Consider the following 25,349-nt stretch of genomic DNA (forward strand, 5'->3'; position numbering starts at 1 on the left):
AGTAGCTGTGTCCACACAAGTCATGGCATACCGATCTCCTTCTGACACAGATAGAGGCCCAATATCATCTGTCTGCTACCTCATGATGGGTATTGGCCCCTTAGCTATTGTCCCATGTTGCTGTGGAAGTCAATCTAAGTCCCTTTTGGAGCACGACACCCTCCTGCCAGGCTCTACTAACTTCTTCAAAGGTCAAAGGCAAACCCCACTGATGGACTACAGCCCACATTGTCTTTTGCCCTGCATGCAACAAGCACTAATGTAGCCATTGGGCTACATCAGAGGCAGGCTTTCCTTCTAACCAATGTATCTGGGCCAATTTATCTGTTTCATCATTTCCTGGGGATGCCAGTGGCAAATGACATGTCACATGGTATACTATAATTATTTTAGTCTGACCACAGGCCCCTAAGTCTTGCCACAATTCTTGCCCCCAAAGGGGTCAGTGACCAACCAGCCAGATGGCGTGGTACCAGGTTGGTAGCCACAGGGTCAAGCCCTGATAGACAGCCCACCTGTCAGTATAGACAACTATAGGGGAGGGCTCCTGGCTGATCACAAACCACACAGCCCAGAACTCTGCCCATTGGCTCCTCTTTCCCTCACCATCTTCCATCAATATTGTCTCAGTCTTAGGATGGAAAGCTATGGCCTTCCATTTTGGGGGCTGCCCAAGGCTGAAGCCATCTGTGTACCATGCATCTTCAGGTATAGGGGCTCTTCACTCCTGATAGGGACTCTCTGCTACTAATGGTTCAAAAGCAAGTTCTTCCTGTTTTTCACTAGTATATGTCACCAGATGCAATGAGTGCTGGAGTTCTTCACTCAAGGGGCTACTGGAGGGGGCACCATGCTGCTGTAGGTAAGCACCCTACTTGGCTAGTGTGGGTGTTTGTGCCACACCACTCTTCGGCTTTTTTGGGTCCAGTCTCACACCCACTCCAAGATGGGATAGGTGTTATTACCTTTATCAGGGCCATTCCAGTGATGGGTTCTGTAGCCAGCAAGGCATGATACATGGCAGCCAGTTGTTTTTCTATCAAAGTGTATCATACCTCTGCCCCTTTACAGAGTTGTGACTGGAATCCAATGGGTTGGCGAGTTCATTCAAGGCACCATTCAAGACAGTGCCAGAGACCCCTGCCATAACCGTCTTCAGTCACATGAAGGGCATTAATGGGTCTATCACACTCAGGGCCTGCATGGCCTTGACTGCCTATTTTGCTGTAATAAAGGCAGATGCACACATCTCATCCCAGTCCCACCTGACGTCCTTTTGTTCCAGCTGGTATAAGGGCTTCAGAATTTGTGCTAAGTGCAGGATAAACACTCTCCAGTAGCCTAGAAGACCCAGAAACTCCTGTAGCAATGCTAGAGTTGTGGGGGTAAGAAAGGCCTGTATATTATCTATAACTGCTTCTGGTATAACTTTGGTCTTACCAGACCAGAGGACCCTCAAGAATTTGACAGACAAATCAGGTCTCTGAACCTTGGTACTGTTCAAAGCCCATCCTTTCTCCTGTAAATGTTGCAGCAGTCTAGGTGTTGCACTTTCCAGATCTGAAAGAGAATCGGATGTGAGCATGACATCATTAATATAATGGTACAGCTGCACCATTGGCAATTTCTCCTATGTAGCCAAGTCCTGGGCTACAAGTCCATAACAGATGGTGGGGCTGTGGAGGTATCTATGTGGAAGGACGGTGAAAGGCCATTGCCCTCCTTCCCACATGAAGGCAAACTGTTCCTGACTTTCCTGCTCAATGTCAATGGAAAAGAAGGCATAGCAAGATCTACTACATATGGAATGTTTCTAGTTCATGGCTGAGGGTATCCATTAAGCCTGCAATAGAATGGACAGCAGCATGCATAAGGGGTATGACTTTATTCACTTCTCTGTAATCCACAGTCATATACCAGGAGCCATCTGGCTTTTTTACTCATAACTGTGGGGAATTGAAAGGACTATGAGTGGGTTTTATAATACCCACTGTTTCCAGCTCCTGGATAGTTTCTCCAATCTATTTATGCCCTCCAGTTAGTTTGTCTTGTTTGTTATTAGTCACCCACCAAGGCACAGGCAAAGCTATGGGCAGGCACCTAGCATGTCCCCTCAGAACTGCCTTCACCACACATACTATCAGTCTGAACTCACCTGCAGTGGTCTGCAACCACAGACCCTGCAGGATATCAATCCCCAAAATATACTCAGGGAAAGGAGATATATACACAGTATACTCTTTTGGGGGTAGACACCTGATTTCCAAAGGGATTTGGGCTTTTTTCACTCTGATAGACTTACCCCTGTTTCAATCTATGAGAGTGGGGGTCCTGTGAAACCTCTCAGGGTTACCATGAATCAGTTAACATTCAGCCCCTGTGTCTACCAGAGCCAGGACATGTTGTATGTTCACTGGGGACCAATGGATAGCTATTTCAACATGTGGCTTCCGGTTTCCCCGGTCCCTCAGGGATAAGTTGATCTTACCCTCAGTCAAACTGTGTTCCCCAATCACCTTCCTGTGTGGGCTCAATTGAGGTGGCTTGCTCTCCAGCAGGAATTCTTGCAAACACACAGGCCAGACTTGTGGCTCTGTCTCTGACCTCAACCTCTTTGGTCTTAATGGCTGGAACTGCTGCTCTGGTTTCAGCTGTTGCCATAGCTCTAGTAAGATCCTATTTGACTTCCCATCTAATTTCCTTCCATCTGCTCCTGCCCGTATTAAATCAACCCATATCTGGGTCCTTGTAACCTTCATGGGGCCCTTTAAATTCTTCTTGTGAGTAGCAGATCTTATTTCTTTCCATGTTCTCATTGCTTCAGCCTCTCCTAAGTCTGCTACTGTATGTGTTACCTCACTTATGGGATGCCCTAAGTGAGGGGAAAGAACAGCCAGTAGAGACCCAAACAGGGATGTGGGAACCATATGAAGCACAGTATTTCTCATCCCAGTAGTGTAAGTCTCTTCATCTGGGCGATAATGCTCTGGAGTATAGATGGCATTTCTTACGCCTAGCTCTCATAATACCTGTTGGAACTCAGCATACATCTGCCATCTAATAGGAGAGCATGGCAGATCACCTGGACTGGGCCACACAACACGAAGTCCAGCTGTAAGCCAATCGAGGAGGGAGTGACTCCATGGGGTCTGATGTGCATTTTGTAATTACTGCCTCAAGGCAGGCTGCACTGTCAGGGAAGACAGCTTTCCCATCTCTGAACCCGACAGAACAATTCCATCCACCCCTAAGTCCCACAGATGCAGGAGCCAAGCTGATATTGACTCCAAAGGCTTCTGCCTAACTGGCAGCCCAAATTTACCAGCTTGGCCTGCGTATAGGGGTGGACTATAGAGTGGTCCATGGCCTGGGGAGGGGGCTGCTCCTCTCCTTGGGGAACTCTCAGCTGCTGGGTCTTTATTTTCTTTACAACCACTGGCGTGCTTTCAAACAGAAGGGGCTAGTGCCTCAAGCATCACCCGTTCTTCCTTCCCCATGCTACAGAATAGAAGGACATGCTCCTGAAAAAAAACCCAAGATATGGCAGCACGAGGACATCAGCTGCAAACTTCTCTGGATTCCCTGAAGAAGGAAATGGCATTGATGTGAGAGAAGGCAGCACAAGAATGCTGGCAGCAAGGTGCCATTGAAGAGGTAAAAAAATTCCTAACAGAATGAGACAGCAGCACTGCCAGGTGTTCTGAAGGAGGAAGAGGCCATCAAGGAAAAAGACAAACTCCTGAGGGAAGCACAGTCAGAGGTGGCATGAGAACGTCAGCTGTGAAGCATTGAGGTGAAGGCATGAGAGCTTCTGAAGACTGAGCTAGCATTGCTGGGAGGCACAGTAGAAAAGGTAAAGGTTGTAGCAGAGGAGGCACTCGGGGAGGGGAGAGAAAGGTGCCATCAGCCCCGGAAATGGAGGACATGCTCCTCAATGTATTCCTTCTTCAGGGAATCCAGAGAAGTTTGCAGCTTGCCTTCTTGTGCCATTTCTTGGGTCTTTTTCAGTAGCATGTCCTTCTCTTCTGAGACTTTTTTAATATTGTGAGAAGTATCCAACCCACAGTCCTCACTGCCTCACAGGTGGTCTGTCTCTCAAAAGACCTACTTACTATGCCAAGGGCTGGCCCTACTGCCTCAGGTATCATCTCCACTTGCCTCCAGTCCTAGGGTGGGGCCCAGTCCTCTAGGAGGCTAGCCACCTCAGACCACTTACCCATTGGGGGACATTTCACTGTCTCTCCATTTACAGGGGCAGCTCACTGATTCACCCCTCCCATACGGGCAGCCTGTCTTTTTCCTTGATCAACAATGAACCCTGCTGAATTTTGCCAATTGTCTTGCCAATGGGTTTCAGCCCAGGGCAAGTTCACTATGGATTCAGTGTGACCAAAGAAATTGATAGCAAAATGTCTTTGGGGTGAAAGGGTTTATTACCTGGCTTGTTCTCCTGGCAGTAGGTCAAGCACTAGCGTCTCAGCCTCCATCCAGAGCACTGGGCTGAGCTCTCTGTATAGTGCAATAATAGCTTATTGTCTAAAGGCATGGAAGCAGCAGCCTAGCAACAGGCCAGTTACACCATTAGGTGGTGTAAGTTTAGTGAGAATCCTGGCCGTAGGAACCCGAACTTTCCCACATGGTTAGAATAGAGGAAAATCAAGAATGATAAAGTTTCATTAGCTTAACTGATCCAGAAGACACTGATAAATTTCTCAGGATCACTTTTGGTTGACTGTTAAAGCTAGAAGATAGACTGACATATGTAATTAAGGAATAAGTCAGACACAAGCTCTGACACCAATCAGAAAGTGCAGAACATTCAGGAGCTTCATAATTGAGAGTTTTCTTCTTATTGTTTTTTCATAAGAAGTATTTGGAAACTGATAACCTGGGTTCCTAGTGGCTTGCTTTTTTTCCATTTATTTTGTACTATGGCAAGCCAATATAGTTCAGGGTCATTACAGTTCAAGTGAGCAGCATGGACTAGGCACAAAGCCAAACTAATGAATCCCATGTAAGATTTTAAGTCAGAAGCAAGAGGAAACATTGTCAAAGTAAAGTAAATAGACCAGTGATTGCAGCATGACTGAAGCCTCCATGTGACCTCTGTTACAAAGGCTGCCTGCTTAGGCTTTTCACTAGTAATGTTAAGAATTTTCCATTGCTTCTGTCCTTATAGGGAGGTGGCCTTCTAGAGATAGTATTAACATGTAATTTAACCAAATGCTCACTATGTACCAGGCAGTACATATAAAGGACTTTTTCTTATTATAGTTATTTTCTTTACTTGGACCACAAATGCCTAGTTAGATTATTAATTAATGGCCAACTATAAACATGGGCCTCATGTGCCCTATTTTATTTTACTTTGATTCATTTTATAGCCCTGTGATTCTGTAGGTTTTCTGCTCTATCTCTGACAGTGTAGTAGATTTAATCCTGAGGTGAAGGGTTAGCCAGTCTTTGTTTCCAAATTCATAAACCACATTTTCTAAAAGAGTATTTGCCAATGACAAAGCTAATATATTTATTTTCATCCATGTGATTTCTGCACCCATCCCTTAATTAGTTCTTAACTTATAAAGAAAAGAGATGTTTTATACAAGAATCTCTCTAACTCCACATGTAACAAGTTGCTTTCAATTGCACCTTATATAATTTCTTGTTTCAAGTTAAGATGGTCATATAATTTATTATTCAAACCTGAATGTTAGAGAATGGAAAAGGAGCACCATTGATAATTAACCAACCTTTTCATAAACTACAGAATATTGCAATAGTTTGCTTTGCTGTGTGATAACTGCTCCAAAATTTAGTAGCTTAAAACAGCTGTACATATTACCTCATTTTTTGTGGATTGGCTAGATGTTTCTTCTAGTCTCAGCAGTTTTTCTATGGAAAACAAGGCTGGAAGATGTAAAATGGCTACATTTATATGTCTAGCAGGTGTGGGTAGGCCTCTGCTAGGTTGACACTTCTCTGCTTAATGTAGTCTCATATTCTCCAGTAAGATAGCCCAGACGATTCACATGACAATCCCAGGTTTTAAAGGAGGAGCAAGAGAGGACAAATCCCAAAGCTTATGCACTTTTCAAGTCTGCTTGTTTTCCAGGTCTCATTTGCCAAAACCAGTTGCATAGCCAAACCCAAAGTTCATATGAATGGGTCCTGGTCCTGTCTTGCTAATGGGTTTCAGCCCCGGGGAAGTTCACTATGCGTTCAGTGGGGACCGAGGAATGACAATGTAACATTCTTGGGGTGAAAGGGTTTATTACCCAGCTTGTTCTCCTGGCGATAGGTTGAGCACTAGAATTACATCTGCATTCAATAGTCTGAAGGTCTGTAATCCTCCTTCATCTCTGCCTCTGTCCAGAACACTTTATATAGTGACTCAGTCAATAATAGTTTATTGCCTAGGGTGTGGAAGCAGTAGCCTAGCAGCAGGCCAGTTACATCTTCAAGTAGTTTAGGTTCAGGTGAGGAACCTGGCCATAGGAACCTTCACTTTATCCACAGGCCACTCCAAAGAGTGGTGGAGTGAGATGTGAATAAATCAAGAACTAGAGAGCAATCATCAATCATAGCTTTTATTAATTGCTGCTCTAGAAGAGTATCTGTTATATTAAGAGATATAAGTGCCCATTATAAATATTAGTTTATCTGACTGAATAGAAGCATGAACCATTTCCTTTGCTTAGCAATAAAACTAAAAGTTTTAAGTTTGTGGCAGTTATAACTCATAATCAGGTTCAAAAAATAGAACATTTTTGTTTCCAATAAGAAATGTTTTCAGATTTTGTTGCAGAACCTACATTCTAATAGACTGACAGAAATTTGAAAACTTTTCATTCTTGAACTTTCTCTTTCTGTAATGATATGTCAAGTTACTAAGTTTTTTAACCAATGCAAAGGCATATAAGGGAGTCTTCTTCTAGCTCAGTGTGACACCACTAAGACAGACAATTTCTCCTGGCATGGTTCCTCCAGGTCTACTTATTCTGTTATTTCATTCAAGTTCGGAGTGCAGGAAATTGTACAACTTTGGTAACTTTGGCTTCCAGTCTTGCCTCTCCTCTCTTAGATGCACTATTTGGTCATTTCCTGTGAGGTGTTGCTTTTCCTGCTGAAGAGCTGCCAGAATCAAAGAACCAAGTGCTGTTTCTCCTTAAGTCATTGAACATTTTATTCTATCCAGCTCAGAGGAATTTAAGATCTGCTTCTGGTCTGTATAAAGTCTTATTATTTCAGGTCTGTTCTCTTCAATAGGCTTAGAATTTCCTGGTGGAGGTGGAAATTAAGTCTTTAAAACAAAAAGTTATGTTAGCTGAACAACTTATTTTAATTTTATTTTATTGTGGAAAGAACATGTAATATGATGTACACACTCTTAACAAACTTCTAAAGTGTTACAATATATTACTGAAGATCTCTAGAACCTATTCATTTTGCTTAACTGAAACTTTATGCCCATTGATTAGTAAATGTCCTTTTCCCCCTTCCCTGTAGCTCCTGGCAACACCATTTCACCCTTTAATTCTATTTGCGTATTTTAGATGCCTCATGTAAGTGGAAACATGCACTATTTTCTTTCTGTGACTGGCTTATTTCACTTAGCAAAATGTCCTCAAGGGTCATCCATGTTGCCATATAGCAGAATGTCCTTCTTTTTTTAAGGTTGAATAGTATTTCACTGAATTTTTTTTTTTTACATATTTATCTGTCAGTGGACATTTAAGAGAACTGCAATGAACACAGGAGTGCTAATATCTCTTCAAGATCCTGATTTCATTTTTTTGGAAAATTACCCAGAAGTGGGATCGCTAGATTATATGGTAGTTCTATTTTTAGTTTTTTGAGGAACCCCATACTGTGTTATGTAACATCTGGGGAATGAAGTCTTAAAGTAATAATACTTCTAACTAGATTCTGCTATATACTTCTAAGAAACAAAGCTTCCCATTTGCTTAAGAGGAGACAAAGGAAAAGGAGAAAAACACAAATGACTTGAAATAATTATAGAGATGTATGTTTGTATCAAATAGCTTTTTTAAAATTTATGAAATAAACTTCCCAACAATATTTTGAACAATGGCAGCATCACTGAAATATGTGGACTCCTTCCCATGCTTTAACTCTGAATGATGAACTATTTAGATGTGTAAGTTCTTGGACATTTGTTTTCCCCTCAAAATCTCATTAACTTGTTAACAGTGTTTGGTGTAAACAATGCATTGATGAGTAAGTGAAGAATGGAGAACCAAGTAAAAAGCATAGTGTTTTAAGTGTTTTGGGTATATTCTTAGATTTACAGGTTCCTAAATATGTTTGGCATACAGAAGAGCATTTTTTTTATTTCTGAATTGAACTGCTGAGAGAAAATGGCATGGCAGAGAAGGAAATAAGTAAAGATAAGAAAAAAGTGCTTTTTAAATGTTTTGCAGAGAAAGGTTTTCAAAAAATTAATAGAAAACCCAAGGAAAGGGAGACTTCAGTGTAATAAAAAGTGGTGGTAAAATAGAAAAGGAGATTGATTGGTGCCAGTTTACCATCAGTAAGCCTGGGGGAAGCAGACGACTGCTCTAGGCACCAAAAGATCCAGCAACCTGTCAAGTAGTCACTCAACATGGCATCTACTTTCCAGATAGCAGAGGGCAAGGGAAAAATTATTGTTACTTTTGGCATTTATGCCTTTCAGGGTACAAGTAACTCTGGGCAGTTAAGTTAAATTATAGCATTTACGTTCTTGATCTGCACACTTCTTTCTATTTTAAACTGAATATGGTGGGTCCTTGGATTACAAAAAAATCATTGATAATTAATTTTTTAAGGTTGATACTTATAACTGAGTTCTACATCTCTAAATAATTGTTCTTCTGGCTTAAGCAAATATTATGTGTATACTGGCTAACTTTAGTACACATGGAAATTTGTTATAAGTGAATTCTATTTAATTCCTTCCCCTGAATTTGAATGAATGTATTTTTAATACTTCAGAACTATTAGCTTACTCCCTACATATGAGAAGGCAGATACTCAAGTTAACTGCTAAGTTATAGATAACAGGATTTCACTGTCAGAGTCAATTTTGTAAATCATCTTATCTTGTTTTGGGCTCGGGGAAAGTTACAAGAAGCTTATAAATTTTTTTCTGCAAGTAAATGTGCTCTGTTTTTTGTTTTCCCCATTTTTTTTACCTCTTTTACAATAATTCACAGATTTTAGGAAAGCACAACAAGCTTGGCACTTCTGATTAAATTTTAGTAGAGATTTCAACATTCATCCTTTAATTATGTAAGTTTAATGTAAACTACTACTTTTATTTCTTTCTTAGAAAGAAAATTTAGCCCAATTTAATTCAATTCACCATCTTCTAACATATATGCTATTATTGTTGAAGTTTAATTCTCTCTGTGTATATTTTAATCCCATTTAGATAATATTTTACTACATTTTAGTTGCATACATTCAATAGGATACATCCAGAAGTTTTTATCTAGAATCATTCTTTTGGTTTCAAAATCCTGATTTAATTAGCAATGTGGAGCATCTTTTCATGTGCCTATTGGCCATCTGAATTTCTTCTTTGGAGAAGTGTCTGTTCATATGCTCCACACATTTTTTAATAGGGTTATTTGCTTTTTGGGTGTTGAGACATGTGAGTTCTTATATATATTAGATGTTAACCCTTTGTTGGAGAAAGGGGAGCCCTCCAACTCTGCTAGTGGGAATATAAACTATTTCAAACATTGTGGAAGGCAATATGGAGGTTCCTCAAAAAACTAAAATAGAAATACCATTTGACCCAGGAATTCCACTCCTAGGAATTTACCCAAAGAAAACAACTTCTCAGATTCAAAAGACATATGCACCCCTATGTTTATCACAGCACTATTTACAATAGCCAAGATGTGGAGACAACCTAAGTGTCCATCAGTAGATGAATGGATAAAGAAAATGTGGTACATATACACAATGGAATACTATTCAGCCATAAGAAAGAAACAACTACTACCATTTGCAACAACATGGATGGAACTAGAGGGTATTATGCTCAGTAAAATAAGCCAGGCAGAGAAAGACAAATACCAAATGATTTCCCTCATTTGTGGAGTATAACAACAAAGCAAAACTGAAGAAACAAAATAGTAGCAGACTCACAGACTCCAAGAAGGGACTAGCAGTTACCAAAGGGGAGGGGTGGGGGAGGATGAGTGGGGAGGGTGGGAGCACGGAATTGTGGGGTATCATATTTGGTGCACATGGTGTGTGTGGGGTCACGGGGAAGACAGTATAGCTCAGAGAAGACAAATAGGGACTCTTGGCAACTTACTACAGTGATGGACAGTGACTGCAATGGGGTATGCAGAGGACTTGATAATAAGAGTGAATGTAATAATCACATTGTTTTTCTTGTGAAGCCTTCATAAGAGTGTATATTAATGTTACCTTAATTTTAAAAAAGCCTTAAAAATACTAATTTAACAATTTCTTTTGGTTTGGTTAATGCTCAAAAATTTTATCCATAAATATGTTTATTTCATATTCATTTGGAAAAACTGTTCTACTAGGCATACAATTTTGAGACAGCAGTTCTTTTCATTCAGCGGTTTTAAAATACTGTCTTTGAGCTTTCATTGTTTTTCTTAAGAAGTCAGTTGTAAATGAAATTATACTTCTTTTGAAAGTACTCACTGATTTGATAGTAAATAATATACTGTATGCTATTAAGATTTTCTCATCATTGCTTCTTTTTTAAAAGTAGTTCCACAGTGTGTCTAAGTGTTGTTCACCTTTTTTCTTTTTAAAAATCTGATTTCTTTTTTTCAGAACTTCTTGAGTATGTGGCTTAATGATTTGTCAGTTTTAGAAAACTTATACTTTCTCTTTAAATATTTCTCTGGCACCACTCATTTGCTCCTTTTCTGCCTATTACTCACATATATGCTTGGTCTTCCACTCTTTTCTGTGTTTGGCATCCTTTCCTTTCCCCTCTTTTATTATCTTCCCAGGCTCTTTTCTAGATCATTTCTTGTGACTGATTCTACAGTTTAAACATTTTGTTTACAGTTGTATTTCACCTATTAAAATGATCCAATATCTTCTTAATTTCAATCATCTATTTATCTAAAAAATGATAATTTGGTGCTCAGACTCTCAAGTTCTTTGCCAAAATTTACAGTCCTGTATTTTATTTTCTTGAATATTTAAGTGCAGTTATTTTTCAATTCAGTGCTGATAACTCCATTATCAGTATTTATTGTGAATCTGTTTCTAATATATGTTGATTCCTTTTGTTTTCTATCAAATTGTTTTTTTTGGGGGATATGTTTTTTCAGGGATATGTTTATATTTTACGGTGTCAGATATTATATGAGGACAATTGTTAAATATTTTGAAACTTAGGAAATATCTTCTCTCAGACATGGATGATCCATGTTTATTTTAATGGGCATGTGTGACCACTAGCAATCTCAGATCACCCTCATCCAGTTTCACAGTTTGAGAAGACTCACAGCAGGGTTCCAGTCCCTATACAGGCCAGTTTATTTCAGGTTTATCCCTATTCTTAAGGTGTAGCCTTTCTTGATTCTAACCCAAAGCCTTTGGCTTTTTACCAGTGCTCAGACTCCTTTCTGGATGAGGCCTGATCTACTATTTTTGACCTCTTAGCCCACAGGTAAATCGGTAGCTCTGCTGAACTTGTCTAGGGAAAAAGGCTATAAATGCCAGTCTGACCTTTCTGCAATTCTCTCTTCTCCTGGATATTTAATTTGTACTTTTACTTTGTCTTTTGGAGCTTTTCTCTGTTATCTTTACATGGAGTCATGAAGTAGTTTGTCAAGCTTTTAAAATTGTTTTTAATAGGTAGCTTGATCTGAATTACACAGTTTACTACTACAGATGGAATTCTGCCAGAAATTAGGGTGTGAGAAAAAGTATTGTTAAATTCCGTAACATGAATTAAGGTCTTCAGTGTTTCTTTCCTTCCTCCCTCCCTTTCCTCCATCCTTCTTTCTTTTTCTTACTTATACCTCTTTTCTAAAACAGAATGAAGGTTCTTTCTGGGATTTCTCAGTCAGACCCCTTTTCTAACTTACTGCTTTTGTTACCAGTTGAGGGTTTTTTGTATGTATTGTAGACAAACTTAATGCCAGTATTTATTTATTCTCCCTAAGGAAATCTCAGTTTCTTTCATGGAATCGTTTCTCTTTCACCGAGTATAATGAAGGTAGAAAAACATGATTATGTTTAATTGTTTGTCCATATCATTTCCCTTCTTATAGTTCGGAAATTTCCCTATGTTATTAGTCATGGGGAAGGAACTGCCTAGTCATCTTGCCTCCCTCTTTAAAAGATAAAATGCAGGGTAGCAAAAGCCCTGTCTGTGCACAGATGCCAAGCATAAGCCACTAGAGGTCGTGTTTCTCACAGGAGAGGAAGGCCACAAACCAACAAGAAGGAAAGCGATTCCAGCGATCACTCGTACCAGCTCTGCAAAGTATCTCTATCACCATGAAAAGGCAAAACTACAGGCAGACAAAGATCACAGAGACAACACCTGAGAAGGAGACAGACCTAACCAGTCCTCCTGAAAAAGAATTCAAAATAAAAATCATGAACATGCTGACAGAGAGGCAGAGAAAAATGCAAGAGCAATGGGATGAAGTTCGGAGAGAGATCACGTATGTCAGGAAGGAGATCACAGAAGTGAAACAAACCCTGGAATGATTTATAAGCAGAATGGATAAGATGCAAGAGGCCATGGAAGGAATAGAAAACAGAGAACAGGAACGTATAGAAGCTGACATAGAGAGAGATAAAAGAATCTCCAGGAATGAAACAACACTAAGAGAATTTTGTGACTAATCCAAAAGGAATAATATCCGTATTATAGGGGTACGAGAAGAAGAAAGAGGAAAAGGGATAGAAAGTTTCTTTGAAGAAATAATTGCTGAAACTTCCCCAAACTGGGGGATGAAATAATCGAACAGACCACAGAAATACACAGAACCCCCAACAGAAAGGATCCAAGGAGGAAAACACCAAGACACATAATAATTAAAATGGCAAGGATCAAGGACAAGGAAAGAGTTTTAAAGGCAGCTAGAGAGAAAAAGGTCACCTATAAAGGAAAACCCATCAGGCTACAATCATACTTCTCGACAGAAACCCTACAGGCCAGAAGAGAATGGCATGATATATTTAATGCAATGAAACAGAAGGGCCTTGAACCAAGGATACTGTATCCAGCACAACTATCATTTAAATATGATGGCGGGATTAAACAATTCCCAGACAAGCAAAAGCTAAGGGAATTTGCTTCCCACAAACCACCTCTACAGGGCATACTACAGGAACTGCTCTAGATGGGAGCACTCCTAAAAAGAGCACAGAACAAAACACACAATATATGAAGAATGGAGGAGGAGGAAGAAGAAGGGAGAGAAGAAAAAAATCTCCAGACAGTGTATATAACAGCTCAATAAGCGAGCTAAGTTAGGCAGTAAGATACTAAAGAAGCTAACCTTGAACCTTTGGTAACCACGAATCTAAAGCCTGCAATGGCAATAAGTACATATCTCTCAATAGTCACCCTAAATGTAAATGGACTTAATGCACCAATCAAAAGACACAGAATAATAGAATGAATAAAAAAGCAAGACCCATCTGTAAGCTGCTTATAAGAAACTCACCTTAAACCCAAAGACAAGCACAGACTAAAAGTCAAGAGATGGAAAAACATATTTCAGGCAAACAACAGTGAGAAGAAAGCAGGGGTTGCAGTACTAATATCAGACAAAATAGAGTTCAAAACAAAGGAAGTAACAAGAGATAAAGAAGGACACTACATAATGATAAAGGGCTCAGTCCAACAAGAGGATATAACCATTGTAAATATATATGCACCTAACACAGGAGCACCAGCATATGTGAAACAAATACTAACAGAACTAAAGAGGGAAATAGACGGCAATGCATTTATTTTAGGAGACATCAACACACCACTCACCCCAAAGGATAGATCCACCGGGCAGAAAATAAGTAAGGACACACAGGCACTGAACAACACACTAGAACAGATGGACCTAATAGACATCTATAGAACACTACATCCAAAAGCAACAGGATATACATTCTTCTCAAGTGCACATGGAACAATCTCCAGAATAGACCACATACTAGCTCACAAAAAGAGCCTCAGTAAATTCCAAAATATTGAAATTCTACCAACCAATTTTTCAGACCACAAAGGTATAAAAGTAGAAATAAATTCTACAAAAAAAACAAAAAGGCTCACAAACACATGGAGGCTTAACAACATGCTACTAAATAATCAATGGATCAATGAACAAACCAAAAGAGAGATCAAGGAATATATAGAAACAAATAACAACAACAACACAAAGCCCCAACTTCTGTGGGATGCAGTGAAAGCAGTCTTAAGAGGAAAGTATATAGCGATCCAGGCACACTTGAAGAAGGAAGAACAATCCCAAATGAATAGTCTAACATCACAATTATTGAAACTGGAAAAAGAACAAATGAGGCCTAAAGTCAGCAGAAGGAGGGACATAATAAAGATCAGAGAAGAAATAAACAAAATTGAGAAGAATGAAACAATAGCAAAAATCAACAAGACCAAGAGCTGTTCTTTGAGAAAATAAAATAGATAAGCCTCTAGCCAAACTTATTAAGAGAAAAAGAGAATCAACACAAATCAACATCATCAGAAATGAGAATGTAAAATCACGACAGACTCCACAGAAATACAAAAAATTATTAAAGACTACTATGAAAACCCATATGCTAACAAGCTGGGAAAACCTAGATGAAATGGACAACTTTCAAGAAAAATACAACCTCCCAAGACTGACCAACGAAGAAACACAAAAGTTAAACAAACCAATTTCGAGCAAAGAAATTGAAATGGTAATCAAAAAACTATCCAAGAACAAAACCCCGGGGCTGGACAGATTTACCTCGGAATTTTATCAGACACACAGAGAAGACATAATACCCATTCTCCTTAAAGTGTTCCAAAAAATAGAAGAGGGAATACCCCCAAACTCATTCTATGAAGCCAACATCACCCTAATACCAAAAGCAGGCAAAGACCCCACCAAAAAAGAAAATTACAGACCAATAAACCTGATGAATGTAGATGCAAAAATACTCAATAAAATATTAGCAAACCGAATTCAAAAATATATGAAAAGGATCATACACCATGACCAAGTGGGATTCATCCCAGGGATGCAAGGATGGTAAAACATTCGAAAATCCATCAACATCATCCACCACATCAACAAAAAGAAAGACAGAAACCACATGATCATCTCCATAGATGCTGAAAAAGCATATGACAAAATTCAACATCCATTCATGATAAAAACTCAGCAAAATGGGAATTGAGGGCAAGTACCTCAACATAATAAAGGCCATATATGATAAACCCACAGCCAGCATTATACTGAACAGCAAGAAGCTGAAAGCATTTCCCCTGAGATCGGGAACCAGACAGGTATGCCCACTCTCCCCACTGTTATTTAACATAGTACTGGAGGTCCTAGCCATGGCAATCAGACAAAACAAAGAAATAGAAGGAATCCAGATTGGTAAAGAAGAAGTTAAACTGTCACTATTTGCAGATGATATGATACTGTACAGAAAAAAACCTAAAGAATCCACTCCAAAACTACTAGAACTGATATCGGAATACAGCAAAGTTGCAGGATACAAACTTAACACACAGAAATCTGTAGCTTTCCTATACACTAACAATGAACCAATAGAAAGAGAAATCAGGAAAACAATTCCATTCACCATTGCATCAAAAAGAATAAAATACCTAAGAGTAAACCTAACCAAAGAAGTGAAAGACTTATACTCTGAAAACTACAAGTCAATCTTAAGAGAAATTAAAGGGGACACTAATAAATGGAAACTCATCCCATGCTCATGGCTAGGAAGAATTAATATCATCAAAATGGCCATACTGCCCAAGGCAATATACAGATTTGATGCAATCCCTATCAAATTACCAGCAAAATTCTTCAATGAATTGGAACAAATAATTTAAAAATTCATATGGAAACACCAAAGACCCCGAATAGCCAAAGCAATCCTGAGAAAGAAGAATAAAGTAGGGAGGATCTCACTCCCAAACTTCATGCTCTACTACAAAGCCATAGTAATCAAGACAATTTGGTACTGGCACAAGAACAGAGCCACAGACCAGTGAACAGAATAGAGACTCCAGACATTAACCCAAACATATATGGTCAATTAATATTTGATAAAGGAGCCATGGACATACAATGGTGAAATGACAGTCTCTTCAACAGATGGTGCTGGCAAAACTGGACAGCTACATGTAGGAGAATGAAACTGGACCATTGTCTAACCCTATATACAAAGGTAAACTCAAAATGGATCAAAGACCTGAATGTAAGTCATGAAACCATTAAACTCTTGGAAAAAAACATAGGCAAAAGCCTCTTAGACATAAACATGAGTGACCTCTTCTTGAACATATCTCCCCAGGCAAGGAAAACAACAGCAAAATTGAGCAAGTGGTACTACATTAAGCTGAAAAGCTTCTGTACAGTGAGAGACACCATCAATAGAACAAAAAGAAAGCCTGCATTATTGGAGAATATATTTGAAAATGACAGATCTGATAAAGGCTTGACGTCCAGAATATATAAAGAGCTCACATGCCTCAACAAACAAAAAACAAATAACCCAATTAAAAAATGGGCAGAGGAACTGAACAGACAGTTCTCTAAAAAAGAAATACAGATGGCCAACAGACACATGAAAAGATGCTCCACATCGCTAATTGTCAGAGAAATGCAAATTAAAACTACAATGAGGTATCACCTCACACCAGTAAGGATAGCTGCCATCCAAAAGACAAACAACAACAAATGTTGGCGAGGCTGTGGAGAAAGGGGAACCCTCCTACACTGCTGGTGGGAATGTAAATTAGTTCAGCCATTGTGGAAAGCAGTATGGCGGTTCATCAAAATGCTCAAAACAGACCTACCATTTTACCCAGGAATTCCACTCCTAGTAATTTACCCTAAGAATGCAGCAATCAAGTTTGAGAAAGACAGATGCACCCCTATGTTTATCGCAGCACTATTTACAATAGCCAAATATTGGAAGCAACCTAAGTGTCCATCGGTAGATGAATGGATAAAGAAGATGTGATACATGTACACAATGAAATACTACTCAGCCATAAGAAGAGGGAAAATCCTACCATTTGCAGCAACATGGATGGAGCTGGAGAGTATTATGCTCAGTGAAATAAGCCAAGTGGAGAAAGAGAAATACCAAATGATTTCACTCATGTGAGGAGTATAAGAACAAAGGAAAAACTGAAGGAACAAAACAGCAGCGGAATTACAGAACCCGAAAATGGACTAACAGGTACCAAAGGGAAAGGAACTGGGGAGGATGGGTGGGCAGGGAGGGATAAGTGGGGGGTAGAAGAAGGTGGGTATTAAGATTAGCATGCATGGGGGGGAGGGAGAAAGGGGAGGGTGGGCTGTACAACACAGAGAGGACAAGTAGTGATTCTACAACATTTTGCTAAGCTGATGGACAGTAACTGTAATGTGGTTTTTAGGGGGGACCTGATATAAGGGAGAGCATAGTAAACATAGTATTCTTCATGTAAGCGTAGTTTAAAGAGTAAAAAAAAAAAAAAGAAAGAAAGAACAAAAAGGGGAATTACTCCTTGATAGGATAAAATTATTGGTAAATCAAAGATTAATGCATGCTTTAAATATCCTTAATGTTGATCACTTAAAGGGTGTCAGATGATCAGCTATGGAGGTACTCTTTTCTGATAATATTCCTTTCTCTTAATAAAAAAAAAAAAGCAGTTCATGTGTGCTGACCTCCAATGAGTTCTACACAGTGGTATAGAGGGCATGTCAAAGTTTGGGCAAAGGGTCTGTTTGTTTCTATGCAGAAGATCAAGGCCTAGCTTGGCTACCCCGAAAATGAACTAAGATACGATATGAGGAGGAGCTTCCGGCATCAGCAGTCTCTGGAGGACTCATGCCGGGGGATGATCATCAAAAAGCCTCCACAGGGATCCAGGCAATGCTGCGATTGTGGCTGCGTCCACCCCACTGTTTCCTGGACTTGCCATTGGAATGAGGAGGGAGATGTCTAGGCTGGCATGTGCATACAGTGAGACAATGAATTTGACTGGATCTGTACTGTTGGAACTCAACCAGGAGTTGGGAGGGGTGCAAATTGTAGCACTCCAAAATCTCATGACTATAGACTATCTACGGTTAAAAGAACATATGGGATGTGAACAGATCCTAGAAATGGGTTGCTTTAATTTGTCTGATTTCTCTCAGACTGTTCAAGTACATTTGGACAATATCCATCATATCATAGACAAATTTTCACAAATGCCTAGGGTGCCTAAATGGTTTTCTTGGCTTCACTGGAGATGGCTGGTAATTATAGAGTTGCTTTGTTTATGTCACCATATTCCTATTATGTTAATATGTGTGCACAAGTTAGTTAGTAGTTTAAAACCTATACATGCTTAAGGTACTCTACAAGAAGATATGTCAAAGAAATAATCAATCCTCCCATGTTTTCTTCCATATGCTACCTCTATAGCTTTTCTTCTTCCTTCCTAATTACAACCCTTAAATAGAATTCTTGCCTCATATCGAATTTACCGAGTATCATAATTCCTCCAGGTGGTAAAGATACCTCGACACAAGTGTTGTGCATAGAAGCCACAGGGCATAAATCTGCAAAGAAGGAAAAAGCTAACCTTTTCAAACAATATGGCTTCTCTCTCACTTACCAACTTTACATTTCCCTGTATGGCCCAGAAGATGACTGGTTAGCCAGAGATGGGTAAGATTCCTCAAGGGAGGAACAACCTAAGACAGGCACAGTCGCAGGGGGGCCATCAGGTGAGAAATTGGGGAACAACAGTGGTGAAGCTTAGAACCTCACCCCCCCCACCATTTTGAGAGAAAGCTTCTGCATCTGTGGATGTTTTATTGCTCTTGTCTAGCTTGGATTAGCACATAGTCTACAGGCACAAACCTGATCATCTACAATTGCTCTCTTACAACACTAAACTATGTTTTCTAACTTTATCTTGCATCTACCTACCACTTCAGCATTTTATTAAAAATAAAAATAATAATAATAATAAAGGGAGAAATGTGGATCCACATATAAATCAAGTATAAAAATCAAACAAATATTCATATTTGACCTGATTGTTTATAGTTCATAATGCGTGATTAAATCCGAAAGTTTCTGTTATGACTACCCTTGTACTGTTCACCATGTAAGAGCTTATTCCCTATGTAAGAATTCGTACACCATGTAAGAACTTGTTCGTTATGCTTCAGAAGAATGGAGACTGACAGGAATTAGGCTTGAGATGGATTAATGATTGTGCATTGACCCCCCTATACAGAATTTTATTGTTGTTAACAACCATTTGATCAATAAATATGAGAGATGCCTTCTCAAAAAAAAATTATTTTCTAGTCATTAGCAGACTGATACTTTAGTAACATGCAATAAAAATGAATTAATATAAAGCTAAAATAAACAAAGTTCTTCCCCCTACCCCCCCCAAAAAAAAAGATAAAATGCAGGATACTCACTTTAGGCTGGAGCGTATTCAGCCAATCAGAACACTGCCCCTGAATTTTGATGCATGGCCTTGTGAGACCAATAACCAGGAACGAGGAACCAGGAAAAGTACAATCTGATGGTGCATGGAAATAGTTGTGTAGGCAACATCCAGTTTCTAGAGCAGCATGACAGTGACTAGACTGACACTCGAAGAGCCTCATTGTGAGCATCAGTACTGCACGCCAGTGCCAGGGGTCACCAGTGGCAGGAGCAGCGTCTTCACTAGACTAATTCCCAGGCGTAATTTTGGCAATGAGTCTGTCTTCATAGCCTCTGAATTCCTTTCCTAGCCTTCCCAATTTCTTAAAAAGTACTAAAAATGCCTTTTATCTTTAGTCCTGCTTTTGCTTAAATCAATAACTGAGTGTTTATTTTTCTTGCAAGTTAGGTCATTTATTAAACCAAAAGAAGATACCAGATCTTTGTTCTATAATTCTTGAAACCTATATGCATACCTGAAGGCTTTTTATTAAAAGCCAGTGACAAAGATGTGTATAATTGTACAATTATGATAGAAATTGTGTTATAGAATATAATAATAAAATTTTGATATTCTTACCTAGACATCTTGATACATCTAAGCCTAGGTCAGAAAAATAAATCTGGATAAAGATGTAGACTGGTAGAAAATTTAGATCAGACCAATTCCATAATTGATGAGTGAGACATTATGATAAGAACTGGAGTAGAAATGGTCTCCAAAGTTTTATCGTCATGAACCTGTTTGAAGAAAACAGAAAGGGGGTGGGTGATGTACCTGGTTACAGGAACAATACAAATGATATAGTAACTAAAGAAAATCTTTAATGGACGTCTATACAGTGATCTTAGAGGGGAACAGGAGGGGAGAGATGAGTGAATGCTGCATTCCACTTCAGAAGCATAATCTGGAAGTGGCATAAATGGCTTTTGCTTACTTTTCATTGGGCAAAATATTATAAACTCCAGAGAGGTGGCCATGCGCTAAATTAATCCTCAAGGATGCCTATTATTAAAAAAGAGAAGAATGAATTTCATGGACAATCAGCAATTTTTACTACACATAGAAGCTCCTGGTATTTTACATATTTTCAGTTCTCACTCAGAACATGAAGAAAATACTACCAAGATTATTTGAAAATAAAAGCAGAAAAAACAGGGTCAATACATTCAAGTAAAAATACAAAGAACTCCAGGATTAGGAGCCTATTTTAGTTAACAAATAAAATAGGCAATCAGCCCTTTACAGACTTCGTACGTGGTAAGCAAATGCTTACATATAAATTGGTTGGCTTAAAATTGGTATAAAATGAATTGAGCCATTACTAAGGGCCTTGTAAGTGGGAATGTGATATCCCAACACAGTGGAAATGGGGAAAGATGCCATCTGACCAAAAATAATTCTAAAAGCCAAGGATATTAGCTGCTAAAACCATTTCCTCAGTTATGTTGGATAATGATCACCATAAAATTTCCAATGAAATGAACTGGAAGTGGATTTTCAGAATTTCAATAAATAATTCTTTTCAAATGTTTTTCATTTCAGATTTGGTAATTCCTTGCATCATTTTCATTAAGTCTTGGATTTTAATGTATCAGTAGGATAAATCCTTTGCCACTTATACTCAAAATTACATTTTTCTAAGTGGGAAAAATTAAGCATACTTCCATATAGAATTCTTTCTTAATAGGCTCATTTTCCCTAAGTTATATTTTGGATCTTTTGTTTAAATCCAACCAACTATGTGATGATTAATAATTAAATACTTCATTTAACTTAATACAGAATTTACTGAAAATATCACATTGTGTACTGTTATAGATTAAGATGGAATTGTTTCAATATTTCATATATGCATATGTATTACTTGTTAATTTTTGCAATATGTAAATAACAAGGCATACTTTTATATGAGGTTCAATTTTTTGGGTGGATAATAATACTTGGAGACAATATACTTGTTATAGCTGTGTGACTCTCAGGGAGGTCTTGTGTCACTAAAAAACATGAGGTTTATCTAGAGAGGTAGATTCTTAGTCATCAGAGTACAATCACTTTTCTGCAATAATAAGTGTTTGAGAATTTGAAATGCCATTTTATCTTAATTTACCAGATATTTAAGAAATAGCTCTTTAACCAACTTGGCTATGCACCATATATATGTTCATTGGGATTTTTATTATTACAAGCAGTGACTCACACTCGTGAAATGTTGTTATACCATTACCGGAGGATTGATTGTTCTTCGTATGTCTTGAGAATTTAATTGAATTCGTAGATTAATTTCTAGCCGTACACTAAGAATCTTCTTTCTGCATTTTTTTTCTCTAAGCAATGAGAAATGGCCATCTCAGTGATTTAACACGCCTTAAACAAGTGAAGGTTAGGTATGCCTTAAATAAATGGTGAGTTTAAAAGCGTGATTATATAGATTAAACAAAAATTAGTAGGTTTAAGATCACATCAGGGAACAATAGACTGCTCTTTCCTACCGACATTAATGTATCTAAAGTATTATTTTAGGTTGCATAGTAGTAATATTCTATTTTTAGCAAGTCCCAAACTATCAATGTATTTGATGCATGTATCCCTGAGCTCTGAGGATCTTCTCTGTAAACAACCCCCCAGACAACCAACATTTTTCTTTCTACTCTTCAAATAGCTCCGTCCTCATTTGACAAATCTCCAAAGTTCTGCAAATAACATCTTCCCTTTCTCCTTTCAAAACTTCAATAAATTCTAGCCTGTCACTTGAAGAAGATGGTTCCAAAAAAAGGGGGAAAATAGTGGCCATATTTTCTCTTTCTTTCTCTTTGCAAAGCTGTCATTCTAGGTACTACTTAATTTTTATACTATTAATGGATAGAAGGAAGCTACACAACAGAAAAATGCAGGTATCAGCATATAATTATTTTACAATAGAAACGGTAACTGCATTTCTAATTGCCACTGTCCAGAGTCATGTTAAAGTGGTTAAGAGATTACAAAGGTCTCTGAATGTAGTACAATTTGGGATCATTCCGTTAATCTAATTAATAGGCATAGGGAAACAGGGACTTTGACAAAAGATTTTGGACTAAATTTTGTTTTTAGTTCCCTTACTTGAAAGTCATTTCGCTTCTAAGATGGGAAACATGGTAAGGTTTGTGTTTCAGTTATTTGATTTGTACATCTCAGTGGCTTCCCATGCCCTTTCCTTAGGAGAAAATTCCTGCACTGGGCATACAAAGACCTGGATGGTTTGGGCTCTCCCTACTTCCCCAAGTCTGGAACCCAAACCACTTCCACTCTTTCTATTCCAGCTACAATTCTCTTTCTCTAGTTCCTCATATTCTGCATGTCCTACTACAACATAAGCTTAACAGATAGTTTTCTTTCTACCCTAAATTCTCATATTTTACTTTCTAAACCTCAACGCTCAGCTTATGTGTTACTTTCTTGGGGACGCCTTGAATAACCAATAAGAACAGGGCAAACCACTGTTTTATAGACAAGACATAACAAGGTCATAGTTATATATTTATATTTTATGTATGCCTGGTTTATTCATATCACTGTTCTCACATTATATCACCAGGGTCTCGCCTACTACATGGTAATGGTAGGAAGTTGTTTAATATTTTTTAATCAATGAAGATAATGGATGATCCACCCACATAATGCTGAGATGGGCAAAGTGGGTTGTAGTTTGCAATAAAAAAAACCTTTATTCTCTCCTACCCATATTGTTTATACCCAATCTATAATGTTAGTTCCCTCTCATTATTTGGGTCCATTTTGGGGCAGAACTTCTGTATTTTCTGGACACTCAGATGATGAAATTTCCTCTAGTCATTTCAAGCAACAAAAGCAATCACACTTAAGAAATGAAAATATCTAGTTACATTTAATAATCAAAGTCTAAATTTCCTTTAAAAGTTCTCTCTTCCTTTAACTATGGTGTGAGTTAGTAGGGCTCCAGAGACGGAAAGGAGGTGTATAATTTAGCTTCTTCTCTTTGTCATAGTTTGTGTTTCTGTCCTTTTTTGTTGCTAACTGTTCTTCCTTTCACAGTTTAAAGAAGAGAGTACAGAGAATAAGGGACTAGAGATTTCCAACTGGACTGGTATGTCTTAGTGTTGGATTTTTTCTTTGGGCTTGGAAGCAGATTAATTTCATAGATGTAAGATTTTGGAAACACTAAGGAATTCCCTATAGCTGGATGTGGGTCATCTACAGTTCTGTGATATGGGTGATGAATTTTCTGGCTATATTTTCTGTATCTCACCCTTCAGTCTGTCATTCTTGGTGGTTTATCTTCATCCTTTGTTAAGTTGCTATTCCTTTTCCAGGAGGTCTTTTGGGAAATTTCCATCAAGATGTTTCCAGGCTAGTTTTCTCTTTCACATACCCCACATCTGGTTCATGTGAAACATCCACCTTTGACATGTTATCAGTGGCAATGTAGTCATGGGAGACATCTCAGTCCTCTACTGCACCTTCTGAGGGCCTTTTCCCATTCAAATTTCCTGCATGTCTTGCATGTGTCAGCTTTCAGTCTATGTCTCTCAGGCCTCTGGGGCATAAGCAACACTTTTTGGGCAGCCTGCTAAAATCCTCCTTAATGTGAGAGAAAATTATTACTCCCTTCCTAATTTGCTTTCCCTTTTTTTTTTTTTTTTTGGTGAAAGAGGAAATATGCCTACCATCCATTTCAATAGTGAGGTTCTCTAATTTTTTTTTAACACTGCTTTTATCTGTCCTTCTCTTTTGTTAGTTTAAGGTGAGTAGTCAGCTTAAAATTTAGCAACTCACTTTTAATTGTGCTGCTTGCTCACTGCAGCTTCTGCCTTTAGCCAGAACTGAGTCAGAATTAGCCAGAACTGCTGATTCTGCCAGCAGCCCAACATGGGATCATCAGCCCATATCTTAACTTCTGTAAGTTTCAAATTTCTCTTCTGTGAAGTGGAGATAATCACAGAAATCCTTCTTTTTTTCTTTTTTTATTTGTTTGCAGGTGAATTCAACTTATAGAAATAAAGACATTAATGCAGTCCATGTGGTTCTATAGCAATAAACAAATGTCAGCTACCATTATTGTCTTTAAGACAATGCCTTTCTCCCCAATAGTGTTTATGAAAATAGAAAAGGTTTAACAATTATATTTTCAGTATCCTTTTTGTTAAAAAATGTTCAAAACACTGACTCCCTATTTCTCTAAGTCCTCATCAAAGCATTATGTAATGGAGCAGAATTTATAGAATATTTTTGTAAAGGAAAATCATGCAAATTAATGTGACCAGGCCAAATGATAAATTTTAAAAGGAAATGAGGAAAGTCTTAATTGGTATTACCAAGAGACAATCAATATTACTGAATATGATATACTGCAATTTGCTAAATCATTTAAAGGTTATTTGTCCCATATAATTTGGTAGATAAATACTTGTCTAAAGAAGTTTAGATGACTGATTTCATCCCAGTGTATTGATCAAAAGCAATATGAAAGACTAAAGTAGATCTAGTAGAACTAACTACTTTCACCAAGGAATCAATGTGGGAAAATACCTGAAACCTTCATTCACTTAAAAAACAAGATAATCAATTTTAATAAAAAGGATAAATGCTGCTGCTACTGAAACAAAACTTTTTCATTATAGGTATGAAATTTCTCACTTGGACACAA

Source organism: Manis javanica, chromosome 10 (assembly GCF_040802235.1).
Source record: "Manis javanica isolate MJ-LG chromosome 10, MJ_LKY, whole genome shotgun sequence".
Taxonomy (NCBI): domain Eukaryota; kingdom Metazoa; phylum Chordata; class Mammalia; order Pholidota; family Manidae; genus Manis; species Manis javanica.